This window comes from Triturus cristatus, chromosome 7 (assembly GCF_964204655.1).
Source record: "Triturus cristatus chromosome 7, aTriCri1.1, whole genome shotgun sequence".
Lineage (NCBI taxonomy): Eukaryota > Metazoa > Chordata > Amphibia > Caudata > Salamandridae > Triturus > Triturus cristatus.
The window spans coordinates 1,539,829,526-1,539,842,850 of record NC_140590.1 but is presented as its reverse complement, the minus strand read 5'-3'; the positions used below and the strand labels follow the sequence as shown (position 1 = coordinate 1,539,842,850).

Here is a 13,325-nt window from a genome sequence, read left to right as displayed (position 1 = left end):
ACCTGCTGCACCATTCAAATGATGACCCTATTGCGTGCTAGATAAATGTATTTGTAACTGCCTTGTTTAGTAGTAACATTTAGCAGTGATCTGGGTTTGGTGGGGTCCCTACACGTTTTGGCCCTGGTGCCATTGCACCTGCTGCTCCTTTAAAATAAAGTCCCTGTTAACTGCAAGGTAACTTCAATTTTGACTGCGTGTTTAGTTGTCAAAAATAGCAATATTGGGTGTTTAGAGGAGTTATGACAACTTTTGGGACCAGTGCCACTGCACCTGCTGCACCATTCAAATCATTACCCTGTTGTCTTCAAGTTAACTGCACTTGTGGCTGCCTGTTTAGTAGTAAAATATAGCATAGCTCTTGTATATTTAACTTTATTTTTAATGTGCAATGTTTATTACAACATTTAGAATTTGATCACCAAACGGATTATGTTGAAAAAATTGAAAAGGTATTTGCTCAGGATCACACAATTTGTTTAATAATGCTTAGGTCATTATGGTACCAGTAGTTACTGGTTGTGTTTTTATATTTGCGTTTACTTACCTGTTATGATGGTTCTGACCGTGGCCCTATTGGCCTGGTCCTGTATATAATCTCCTGTGAATATTGCCAGTTGGCACAGTGTAAATGTGTGATTATGTTTCTAATGTGTTTTATGATAATACAAAGGCCATTTTTGATATAACCTTGTGTGGAGTTTCTTTTGTAGGCGTCTCTCTCCCAGTTGTCTCCTGCAGTCTACCCAAAGGACTCACGTCTACTTCTTCCAGGAGTACTAATCGGGGAACTGCTGCTGTCTACGTGAGGGGAAAAGCAAGGCAGCCTGGAGCACCATTTGGCATCGTGACAGCAGTAAAAGGTAATCTAGAAAAACATTTAAGGCTCTGTGAGTGCCTGAGGGAGTAGTCTTGCTCCCATTGCCAACACTGGTAATATGCTGATCCTCACATAATGGTTTTCCTTGGCAACTAGGCAACCATTGCATGATACCCAACCATTGGAAAACTTTGGCCCAGTCATAAAAAGGGTCATTCTTGGCCATATGTGAGCACGCATGATATGTTGGCTACCTCTGGTATCAGTGCAACCATTAAAACATGCATTTCAGCTGTTGCAGAGTTAAAACTGACATTTGCTGTGGCAGGGCACTGTTAATTATATTTATAAACGAAAGGAAAATGAATTACCTTTTAAATTGCAGAAGAGGAGAGGCAAGTCAGGGCGGTGGCCCAAATTATTATTTTTATATTGGAAAAAGTGTGTATGAAAGCAAAAAGTAAACCTTTGTATTGTGATGCTGTCTTCTGTAACTCTACTAGGCCCTACTCCTGGTATCGGGGCTGCTTCACTGAACGCAAACCAAAAAACATGGCACTATTTATTTTCTTTTGTCCCCCTAAACGCTACTGTGTAACATAGGCTAGTTCTGTGGGTGAAGCCAGAGTATGAAGCACGGACCAGTGACCCCGTATAAATGTGAGCTCTTGTGTCTGGCAAAAGACCAGTGCTCCACAACTAGTGTATGTAGCATGAATTAAATGTGTTCTATGCTGCTAACCACTGGTATATGGTATTTGAGCCAATATTATGCACCTTCGACCAGTGCCCTGCTTTTTCTTAGCCTGGTTATGCAGCATGGCTGAGAGCCCACATCTTTGTTTGCCTGGTTCTGCAGAATGGCAGTGACCCTTTTTTGTGAGCTTAGCTATTCACCTTATGGTAAAAGAAGTTATATGTATAATTGCAAAAAACAATGAGAGGGACTAACCTCAACAAATGCCACTGTAGCACTCAATTAGACCCCAAAAATATACATCCTAATTAATACTAGGCAAAAAACATATTTTCCTAGATAGGATGCAATATGAAAAATCTACACAAAAAGGTGCTGAGTCAGATAGGAATATAGCGTCTCCTTAAGAAATCAGGAAACTAACTTGCATCTATTTTTTCTTTATATCCAGCCCGCGTTAAATAAGGGAAGCAAAAGAATAACCATTTTTCCACTCTCCGTGGATTAGATAAATCAGATAAGTAACTATGTCCTTCTAACCATATATAACATCATCATCCTACCATATACCTGATAGATCAGGATTCTTTGGTTAAATATATCTTTCTTCTCTCATTGTATTCTGTACAGGACGAGAGGCTGAAGAAACTCCAGCGCGAAGAAACAGAGCTACACAAGCAGGTACCTCCGGCGAGGGAACATGGATGCGGACAGAAACCCTGAAGAAGAGATCAACAACATGTAAGAGGAAGACCCGCGTGTCGGAGCCGTAACATGTCAGAGACGTCCAATCAAGGTACCACAAATTGCCGACTGCGGGACAACAGGACCCGAGCAGGTAAGTTGACAACACAAAGGGAGTGTGGGAAATGATAGGCAGATCTGTGACTGAACACCAACCACGTTCTTGTCACGGACTGACCAATTTAGCCGCACTTGACTCCCGCTCCCTGTCTGCAATAGGAGCGGGCGTGACTGACAATGCCCGCACCCTGCTCTCCTTGAGCCTTATGTCTAATGCTGGGTGTTAAGGGCCTTGTTTTTTTTATGAACCAGCGTTTGTGTCCTAGATTGTCCATCTTCAGTATTACCTGTTTTAGATGCTGAAAGGAGGATGTAGAATGGATCCTTGTTCAACGAAAGTCATTAGTTGGTCTTGTCACAATGTTGGATGTCTGCAGGTGCCTCGGCATATGGTTACGGGGTTCCATAACAGAGCAGCCCATGCCCTCCTGAAATGATACACTCTGGGAATTGTGTTCTAGTCCGCTTCTATTTGGAAGGTGCTGTCTTGTCTTGGAAGCAGTGGTCGTGGGATTTTGGTGCTGGAAGTCTTTGCCAGAACACTTTTATTGATCGATTTGCTCATTTCTCAGGATGATGGCATGCTCTTTGAAGTACCACATCACATAATAAGAACCAGCATGTTAATTGACTCGTAAAGGATCTTTAACGCTATGTCGGGTCTCTTGCTGCTGTACATAGCTGTATTGCTCCTCTAGGTGGCTCATGCAATACAAGTACCACTACATGCATGCCTCTCTTGATGTTCTAATGTGCTCTGCTGCATGTTTGTGCATGGTATGTCTTTTTAGAAAGTGCTTCTGGGAGCAAAGTGATATATGACTGTATGGCGTACCTGTGCTGAGTTGGATGTGAGATGTTCTGTCCTGTGTAAGGTTAGATGAGTGTGTGTCGTTTCATGGTGGCAGGTGATTTGGATTTCACAGTGGTGACCTTGTAATAAATATATGATATTCACTAGTCAATATGCCATATAAGGTGTTGGTGCAGTTGAGCGAAACATAGGGTTTCCTTTCCTATTTGATTTGCTCAAGTGCGTTATCTCATCTGTTGTGTGTGGGTGGGTTTCATTTATTTCCTAACATGCAACACAGTGGGCAATCATTTCATTTGAGAATTAGTGAAACTCAACCACACATTCCCTGTTTATGCTTAAGAAGTTGAATTCCCAATGTTATGTGCTTATTTACAAAATACGTTTTTTCATAAGTTAATCATGTATAATTCCTTGTCAATTATTACTGGAAATTACAGCTATTCGTCAGATTACCTTGCTACGGGTCTGAATGAGGAGCTCGAACTAATACAAACAAATGTAAGAAAATTTCAAGATAAGAATGATTTCTCAAAAGGTAAGTGAAACTCATCTTTTAAAACCAAGTGAGTAGAAGCAACTTTGACCACATAATCTAAAACTCCTAATTCTCCTGCACTTTGTACTCCTCACGTGCATATCTCAGAAATAAGTTTCTGTTCACCAAAAGCTGTGCCTTAAAATAAAAATAATAATAAAAACACCTACTGAATTGTAGGCCAGCTGAAGTACGTGTGGAAACCAGTAGTCTATTTGTCAAAGCACACAGCGCTGCCTGCAAATGATAAACATTGTATGTTCTTTGCAAAAAGAAATTGGTTCTGGAGTACATTTTTGACATGACCAATGCGTATTTCTGGCACTAATGCATCATTTTTTGATCACTGTTACACATGGTGCTTATGAATGTCAATTAGCCGGCCAGAAACAAAAACGTTTACTTTTAAAATCATGTATATATGATGGCATATATATTAATGCTTTCTGTTATCTGCAGGATGGTATGCAGCAGCTGGTAGAGGTTCTGTTGGACCCTATTCATTATGAAATTGTGTGCTGAGATGAGCATTGGGCAGGGATCAACCAGAAATTGCAGATTTATTTGGTAAGATATTCCAAATCATCTAATTACCCTTCTGGTAACGAACATTCAGGTTAAAGCTGCAAATTGTTTGTGTAAAAACAGTAACTAACATTAAAAATTTGTTTTGACTTATAAAACCTTAAGGCCTAAGTGGTCCCATAGTGGCTCACGTTATTGCTGCAGTGTTCCTTTTATGCTGTTTTGTATTGCCTTTTTACTCCTTCAGTCAGTTCTCTTCAAATAAGCAAGCAATCCAGGCCTTAAACTAGAAATCTTCATGACAGCACTGAAAGCACACAGTGCTTCCAGCCTTACTTCATACTTTCATCTGCATCCCTGGTCCAAACACTTGCTTGTCTGCATTCATGCACTGGCCGCAAGGGAATTTGTGGCTTTCTTTTCCAGACGGGCATGCTGCAAGCGTAGTTCAGTGGACCTTCCGCCAATATCCTTCTTGAAGGCAGCATAAGTTGAACCCATGGTAGTTTACTCCCTGTTTGCACAGGCTACATCTAGTGGCTTACAGACTCTGGTAACTGGGAAACCACTCTTTACCTTTGTACATCTGTAATTTATCCTGAATGTTAGAGGAGCAGTGATTTAAGGCACAATGCTGTCAAACTGTGGTCAATGTGTGGCGGAGATTAAAACCTAAAATTCGCCGTCTCTTGAGGATAAAAAGCCGTTTGTTACAATAATATTGAAACTCTGGGACTGTTCTGAATCTCATTTGCCCCTTCACTCTTACAGTTGAGAAAGGGATATTTTCTTTCTTCACCTTCCATCTGATCAATGGCCTAAGTTCAAATGTGAACCAGAAGCCTCAGCAAAGCAGTGTTAAAACCTCTCATAAGGCACCCTTTATGGTGGAGGGGAATCCAGTGATTTATGAAGGCAGCTAATCTAAAAGAAAATCTAAAGTAACTGAATTGTAGAAAGTGTACTAATATAGTCTTTTGTTATCTTTCAGAATGTTATGAAATCTTAGTGCAAGCTGGCTTCCTCTCAACAACCAAACTACGAGAAGGGCTCTTGTCGTAAGGATCTGCAATTGCAAAAGAGGACAAAATACTCTGAATCTGGCAACACACAATAGAGCTGCTTCTTTTGTTGACTTTTTAAAATTCTCTTTCCTTACTTTTAATGTTATCCTGAACAGTATCCTATCTCTCTTTGGGGTCATGTACATGCTTTGGCGAAATAAAAGCACACAGTGAGAAGTAATTTCAGATCCATTTATTTGAACCAATTCTTTGTTTGGTGTATTGCCACAGGTCACCATATCAAAACTTAGAGTGACGTCGTTTAGCTCAAATGAAGACCTGTCACAATTAGTATGGGGAAAGGTCATACGTTGCAAGGCTGCTACTCAATGCAAATGGTATTCTTGCCAACACCAACGCTCCTCACAAATTCATTTTATATCATTGTCCTTGGTTAAAGAAGGATCCTGTTTTAAACCCATACAGTTTTCTTTTTTAAAGGGACACCATGTTTCACCCAAGTATTTCATTTCAAATTTGTTTTTAAATTAGACTTGAGTAATCCAGGATGAAGGAAAGGACATTTGGAAAGTCTGTATTTAAACATTTAGGAGTGATATACAAGCATCGAACATTTTATTGAACCATTCTGAAGTAATGCCCATTTGCAATAGCCAAGAGTGCCCATCCAGTGGATACTCTTGGATGTTCCGAATTGGGATTACTTCTAAATAATTCCACGGAGTACTCTTGGTTGTTAGGCAGTGATGCCCGTAGTATTTTCCCAATACCCTTGTGTACATTAACTCCAATTCGAAGTTGTCATAAAATCATACTACAGTAATGCATAATAATTCTGAAGATGTTAGCAATTCATCCAGTGGTTGTAAACAGTAACCATGAGGTTGTCCTGAAATCATCCGGTAGTATTTCAAACTCATCCTGCACTTGTCAGTTAGTATTCCTTGAGAAGTACAAGATCATCACGCGTTTTTAATTGAAGTAATCAGGACCCATCCTGGAGTAATTCACACTCATCCTGCAGTTGTCAATTAGTATTCTTGGAGTTGTAAAGGATCATCACGCATTTTTAATTGGAGTAATCAGGACACCATCCTGGAGTAATTCACACTCATCCTGCAGTTGTCAATTAGTATTCTTGGAGTTGTAAAGGATCATCACGCATTTTTAATTGGAGTAATCAGGACACCATCCTGGAGTAATTCACACTCATCCTGCAGTTGTCAATTAGTATTCTTGGAGTTGTAAAGGATCATCACGCATTTTTAATTGAAGTAATCAGGACACCATCCTGGAGTAGTTTTTGTGATTACAGTAAGAGTCATCTCATTTAAATATTTCTCCCTGTGGGCAGACTTCAGGATGGCTTGGGATGACTTCCCCAGATAATTACAGGAATAGCCTGTCTGAAGTCATCGGATGACCCTAGAATGAGTCCAGGATGATCTTCCTTTTTGACTTGGGCTGATCTGAATAGGGCGAAGCCTTGCAAGACCTGGCAGGATGGTTAGCTCCATGTGCATCACTGAGTGTGTCCAGGCACTAATCTCAGAATACTCTAGGAACAATACATGTCAAGTTTTTCAGCAGAAGAACTGGGCATGGGGAAGTGAAGGCCAGTAGCAAGAACCACAGGACAGATGGACGATAAGTGCTCGTACAACAACATTAATGGGCAGGGAGAACAAATGCGAGTATGTGCGAAGTGCAGAATTTTATATGCGGGGAAAAAACGCGTCAGGAAAAAAGACAAAATTTCATGGAGTCTGGGTAGGGAAAAATGAGGGAGGGTCAGGTACATCTAAGACTAGTTGGAACCAAAGGATACAAATCAAACAGTCAGGAAGAAGAAAATGCGGGGAGAATAAGTGCTGGAACAGGAAAGTACCACCCTGACACTGGCAAGTGTTTACAATTGCTGCAGCTGACAATAACGTTCTTCAGTTAGCAGTGCGATAACTTCAGTAGAAATCTGTAAAGAAAGGCACGTTACAAAAGGGTTCGGTTTATGGTCCTGCTCATGATGGTTAAGGGGGCAGCCATGCTTCTTTACGTAATGGAACATCAAGCATGGAAACCAAGGACGGACAGACAAAGCGAGTACTGTACGGGTAGGATAGTGTCTCTTGAACGTCCTGGGAGAGAATCTAGGTCATTCTGCACGAAAGCGGTCTGTACTTTTTTTTTTATTCTCAAGACAGTATTGACGTTATCAAGGTTCCGAATATTTGTCAACACCATAAGGAAATAATAAGTACGCAAATATTTTAAAACTATACATATATTAACAAGATTGATGTGTATCAAATAATACACGTGGGGCATGTCGTTATTACATTTAGAAAGGAATTTGATAGTCAACATGTACATATCATTTACTTGAGTTTCTTGTAGGTGTGTACATTCTAAGATGGCCGCTGAAGTACACTATTTAGTCGCAACCACTATGCTCCTTGACCATAGATTTTTTATATTTTCTAAACCATGCTGCCATCTTGCACAAGAGCGGTACCTTTTTTCCTCAAAAGGTATCTATTTTATTTTATATAGATATAGACAGTGCAACACTGTTATTTATGCTTAGGCTTATTTATCGACCAGCAGTCGTCCTTATCACGCAAGGTCCATATGGAACAAGCATTGAAAGTGTGCGTCATTGCGATCGCTCTGAAAGCGAAAGTGATCGCGATCGCGCACGAGTTTTCAAAGTGCTGCTGAAGGCCAGCGGTTCGCGCGTGCACGGTCGCGTGAATGCAGGCGCTAGGCCAGCCAGAAGCACTTTGAAAACTCAGAAACAAAATGTCTCTCCGAGCCAGCGCATGCGGTGGGTTCAGCGAGACCTAAAAAGGACTCAGAAGCGCATTCTCTTGGCACTGCTGTTCATCAGAGAAACACAAAACTCAAATCTTTCATCTTTGTGTGATACAATTTTAGCACCAAGGTTGAAGGAAGGATCCGGAGGATAAAGACATAAAAAGAGCTGGAGTAAATCACAGAGAGGACATGGAAGAAAAGTCTATAGTCTTTGACAACGGGGTATACTCGGTCCTGTTTACTACTATTGGAGATTTAGTGCACACTGCACTGATATCAAGTTCTTAGCCTAGTTCTTCCACTTGACTGAAGTTCGAAGATGATCGGGAGGCTTTGACACGTGGATTCCCAGGGGTCAGGGACCGCTGTGCAGGAGGGAGCGAGGAGGGAGACACCAATGGAGCTGTAAGGCTCAATGGATGTATCTAGATCACATGTGGCAGTTGGGCGCATGTCCGTCTAGAAGGTTCTTCAACCTTGGGGAACCTTGGAGAAGACACATTAGTACACTTTCTTTGAAACTACTGAATGTGCAGGTGCAATGTGTTTTGATTGGAACCAAATAAAATTAAACAAATGTATCGTCTTCACTTAAAGGTGCAAAATGAAAAACAACACCTAGGTCCCAGTAACCGTGAAAGCAGTTAATACATTGGCTCACATAATTTGGGGAATGCTTGCAGGGATTCAACCACAATGGAATTACGTTGGCTAGGGAAGCATCGTTCATGAGGGTGCTGAGGGAGCATCAGTCATGGGGGTGATGGGGCAACATCAGTAATGAGGGTGTTGGGGGAACACCAGTCATGAGGATGCTGGGTAAACATCAGTCGTGTGGGAGTTGGGGGAACATCAGTTATGAGGGCGCTGGGGAAACATCAGACATGATATCATAGTGTACCATAAAGCAGCATGAGCCCTGCCCCTCAGGTCCACTACACAGAGGGCGCATGAGAGGGTTGTGACAACAACAAACTCAAGCGACAACACAACAAGACACCATCTCAATCCACATCCCATTAGACTCTCACTAAAATGCTCTCCACCATCAACTTATGTATCCCTCCAAATCTCACCCACGACCTCAAACAACATTGTTCATCAGCACCACAACAATCCCATAGGCACAGATCACCCACCGCTTTTGACCACCTTACACCTTTCCATTCCACCTTAAACTTAAATCACAGCAAGCACACTATTTTACACTGCACAATAGAACACAGCATGATACCACACTACTGCCCAATACCTTACACCAACAGAGTACTCAAGAGGCATCAGGACACTGTATTCCAAACAACAGATAACCCACTACATTAAACACCTGCCCCATCAAACGTCTGAGCACATTACACACACATCATACCACCACACTGCACCACACTACAGTTTTCACATGGTTTACTCACTTCAAAAAGACCACTGGAAACAGCTCATTATATCATTGTTGTAACATAACACCTCACCCTCATCACATGATTCCTTAAATCAATAGAAATACTTCAACACCTTATCACACAGTACAACACTACACAGCTTCCCTTCACACTACACCATGGTCTGCTGTATGTACTGCAGTCAAACACAATTGATACATCTCATTGCAAATTAAAACTAGATGAGGGTGCCCATTTCAAACTCTTTACTAATAGAGATTCGGAGTGAGTTGCAAATCCACTTTTTCAAATTGGTACACTTTTTTTAATCACAAAGAGATTTAGAGCCAAATGCATAAAATTTGGAAATAGTGTTTACCTATATTTTTTATAAATCGCAATTAGGTAATGGCTATTCCCAATGAGTTTCATATAGCGATTCCTAGTGGGTTGTAAATTGACCTACCTCATGAATATTAATGAGGTGAAGGAAGTGACCCATTTAGGGTCACCCAGGTCACTAATGACCACCTCTCAGCCTTCCATACCAAATGAAGAGTCGGTCAAACAGTAGAGAATACAAACCAATATCTGTTTATTAGTATACACTCAGAGCGGAGCCCGGTCTGTCCAGTTGCTTGAAGTGCTGCAGAGGGGATTGAAATCAACAAGCATAGAGATACATTATGTACATTTCGTAACTGGGCTAAAACCCGCCCAGAGTGGAATTTTCCAGGCAGGTGCAGCCAAACAGTAAAAGGGAAAAAAACGGTTTCAGTGGTTCTATCATTTACAAAGTATCTCAATGCCAAGGTCGTCCATTCGGGCCCGTCACCAGAGTAGTGGGAGAGGGCCTGTATCTAGTGAGAAAGGTGTGCGCTAATAGGACCAGTGTACTCACTACGGGAACAAGTATAACATGGCAGAATCAAAACTTATAGTGGAGCATTTATCAGAATCAGCCTAAAATGGCGCCTGCAAAGAAAATGGTAGAGCGAATGCTAACTTATATAAGGCAATGCGCAAATGTGAACATTTCTAGTGTAACTGACCCTCTTTTTAGCATGACCTAAAACATTTTCCAACAGCAACAAGGAAAGCATGACACCATAAGCAATAATACCAATTCAGAACAATACATCCTTATGAGCACTCCATGTTTTCAGCATCAGGTAAGGAAACTGTGAGGAGGGAAGAAGTCTTGAAAATGCCCTCATCTATATTCATGAGCTCCTCTATTTCTTTCTGTACCATAATTGCAGCATTGGTATCATGAATCGATATTTTCAGTTTTGGGGTGAGACAAGTGGTGCTATAGGACCAACTGAAGGGGAGGCACTGAATAAGAGCACAGCAAAACACCAATATCACAATCATGTAAATCACTGTTTCAAGAATACAGCCCCAGCTACCAACAAGAGACCAACACCAATTTCCGCTTTCCATTCCCTTGACATTCTCCAGGATGTCCAGAATCTACTTGAAAATATTATTTTCCATATTCTTGATCCCTACTTCACATTGGTCTCCCACTACCCCGCATACACCACTTTCAGCTGAAATAAAATCAACTGCGTATCTAGTCTGCTCTGAATATATTTGCATGCTTTCCAACTGAGTGGTGATGTCACGCAAAGCTGCAACAGTAGTATTAGATAAAATTAGCAACTTGCACCCAAGATATTCTCTAGCTTTCTCACCCCTAGCCATAGAGGTACCACCAAAGTGAAAATAGAAGAAAGGATGAATCTAAAAGTGATCCCATTACTATAATTATTGACCTCTATATCAGTCACTCCCACACATAATTCTTTAGTCAAAGTCCTTTTAACCCAGCAGACATTAGGCTTAGGTTATTTACAGGGCACACCTAAGAGCAAAACCATCCCAAGAGCTACATCATCTGTACCATTATGGACATTGAAATATGCACCATTAGACAAAAAGAAAAACCCCGGATTTGCATAAATCAGCCCTTCATAATCTACTGCAGCATATCTAGTGTTCATTCCGAAAGTACCCAGATCTTTGTCTTTCACTAAAGGGATCTTATTTTTGTACAACGCTATTTCAGGACAATTGATATACAAAGAAGTGTCTGTGCTATTCACGATAGGATAACAAGCAGGATAATAACCAGCCTCCCGGGTGACTATCAATTCGTTGTAATGCCAGCCCACCAAAGTGACATTCTGTTCTTTCATATAAAAATTGTCGCAATATGTATTATTATCACAACCTGGCTTACCCATTCCCAGTGGCTTTCTATAATATAAACAAGGTCCTGGATAGCCAAAACCCAAAACCTCCTTCACTTCTGTAAACTGCGGTGGGCGAGTATATGTATAATTTACAAGTGACAATGGATATGCAGTCCACAAACTAGTGACAGATTCAGTGGGGTAGCAAGCTGTCCCTTCTCCAAAGAATCTCTTGTGTGTGTCTAGAAATACATTACTTGGGGCTGTCCTTTTATTTTTTGTTGGGGAAATAACCTTATTCTTGGTACGTAAATGCACATCCTGATTATTTTCCAAAACCCATGTCACCCCACACAATATTATTAGCACAAAAACCACAAGAGCAAAACACATATAATTTTCTGTTTGCGTGTCCACACCATATTATGTTGGGCAACAAGAATCACTGGCTGCTCTCTCTCAGCAACCTGTCTACCAAAGGGATGCATAACGGATGATAAAAAAGGGGGGGCAAAATGCAAAGAACATATACAAGTTTCCGTCAGAGCCTCACTGGTATAGGCTCCTATTGTCCATCAATATGTTGGCGCTCTTGAGCCCCGGCGGTGGAGCTTGCTCTGTCCTAGGCTTTTTTAATGTATCCAACATCGCTCAAGATATTTTACCTTCAAAGTATACTTCGGCCTTCCATAACTAATGTTCAAACAACTAGAATAAAGTAAGCAAAAATCCTTCACTAATTTAATCTAATTCCGTTGGTACTATTACGCAGTACAACCTGTCTTATGCAGTCCAACCCTAATCTCTTTTCTCCTTAGACTCAGTATCCCTCAGCCGAGGGCGCAAATTGTTCCTGGTAGCCCAGGCACCGTATGATCAGCGAAGGCTGTTGGATAGCTCGTATTTCCAGAGGAACTGCCTCGTGCAACACATCCTCATTTTCTTTATCCGTTTGCTTCCACGTTAGCTGGGCATCGCTGAAAAGGACAAACCTGGACACCTGTTCGCACAGCATGTCCCTAATTATGTCTTTGACCCACTGATCGTAGGGTAATGGCATGGAAATTCTCCAACAATGTGTCGCGTGGACCCAGTTCTTATGGCCAGCAACCTTCACAGAAGTACGTGTCACCAACAAAACCTGCTCAGTACCTTTCCAGCATGGCTCCAAACTTTTCTTCCTCTGTAAGTTACGCAGTAGAACAAAGTCACGGGCTGGATATTGTGGCTGGGTCTCTCTGGTGTAGAAGGTAGGGACTCTCCCACCTGTTGGTGAATAGAATGTAAACTTTCTGCTAACTGGCCAAGGTAATCGAGCAACACAGGGTATTCAATATCAGAGAACATACGAGGATGCGGTATGCCCCAGACATTTGCCGAGCGCCCAAACACGATCTATTAAGGAGACAATACGGTCCTAGAATGTGCTGTCACTTTTGTGACAAAAGAACTAATGGTAAAGCATCCGGCCACTTTAACCCTGTGGCCTCCTGGATTTTTGCCAATTTCAGTTTGAGAGTACCATTGCACTTCTCAACCAAACCCGCTGACTGTGGATGATTTGCAGCATTACATTTTTGTTTTGCATGGAGACCCTCACAAATCAATTGAATCACTTTTACATTAAAATGACTTCCGTAGTCACTCCAGATAATTCGGGGCAAGCCGAAACGAGGAAAGAACTCCTTCAGGAGTACCTTTGCAGTCA

The 13,325-nt window shown here is 41.4% G+C and overlaps 1 long non-coding RNA gene across 2 annotated transcripts; it reads left to right on the top strand.

Annotated features, from left to right (window-relative positions):
- The first annotated feature begins 785 nt into the window (after positions 1-785).
- On the top strand, positions 786-5,374 carry LOC146812326 (uncharacterized). 2 transcript variants are annotated; one of them, XR_014966836.1, is made up of 5 exons: positions 786-863; positions 1,969-2,355; positions 3,576-3,673; positions 4,133-4,240; positions 5,190-5,368. It is a non-coding gene; the product is annotated as an uncharacterized LOC146812326 (long non-coding RNA). The 2 variants fall into 2 exon arrangements; XR_014966835.1 differs by having other exon boundaries at positions 1,969-4,240; positions 5,190-5,374.
- The last annotated feature ends 7,951 nt before the right edge of the window (positions 5,375-13,325 follow it).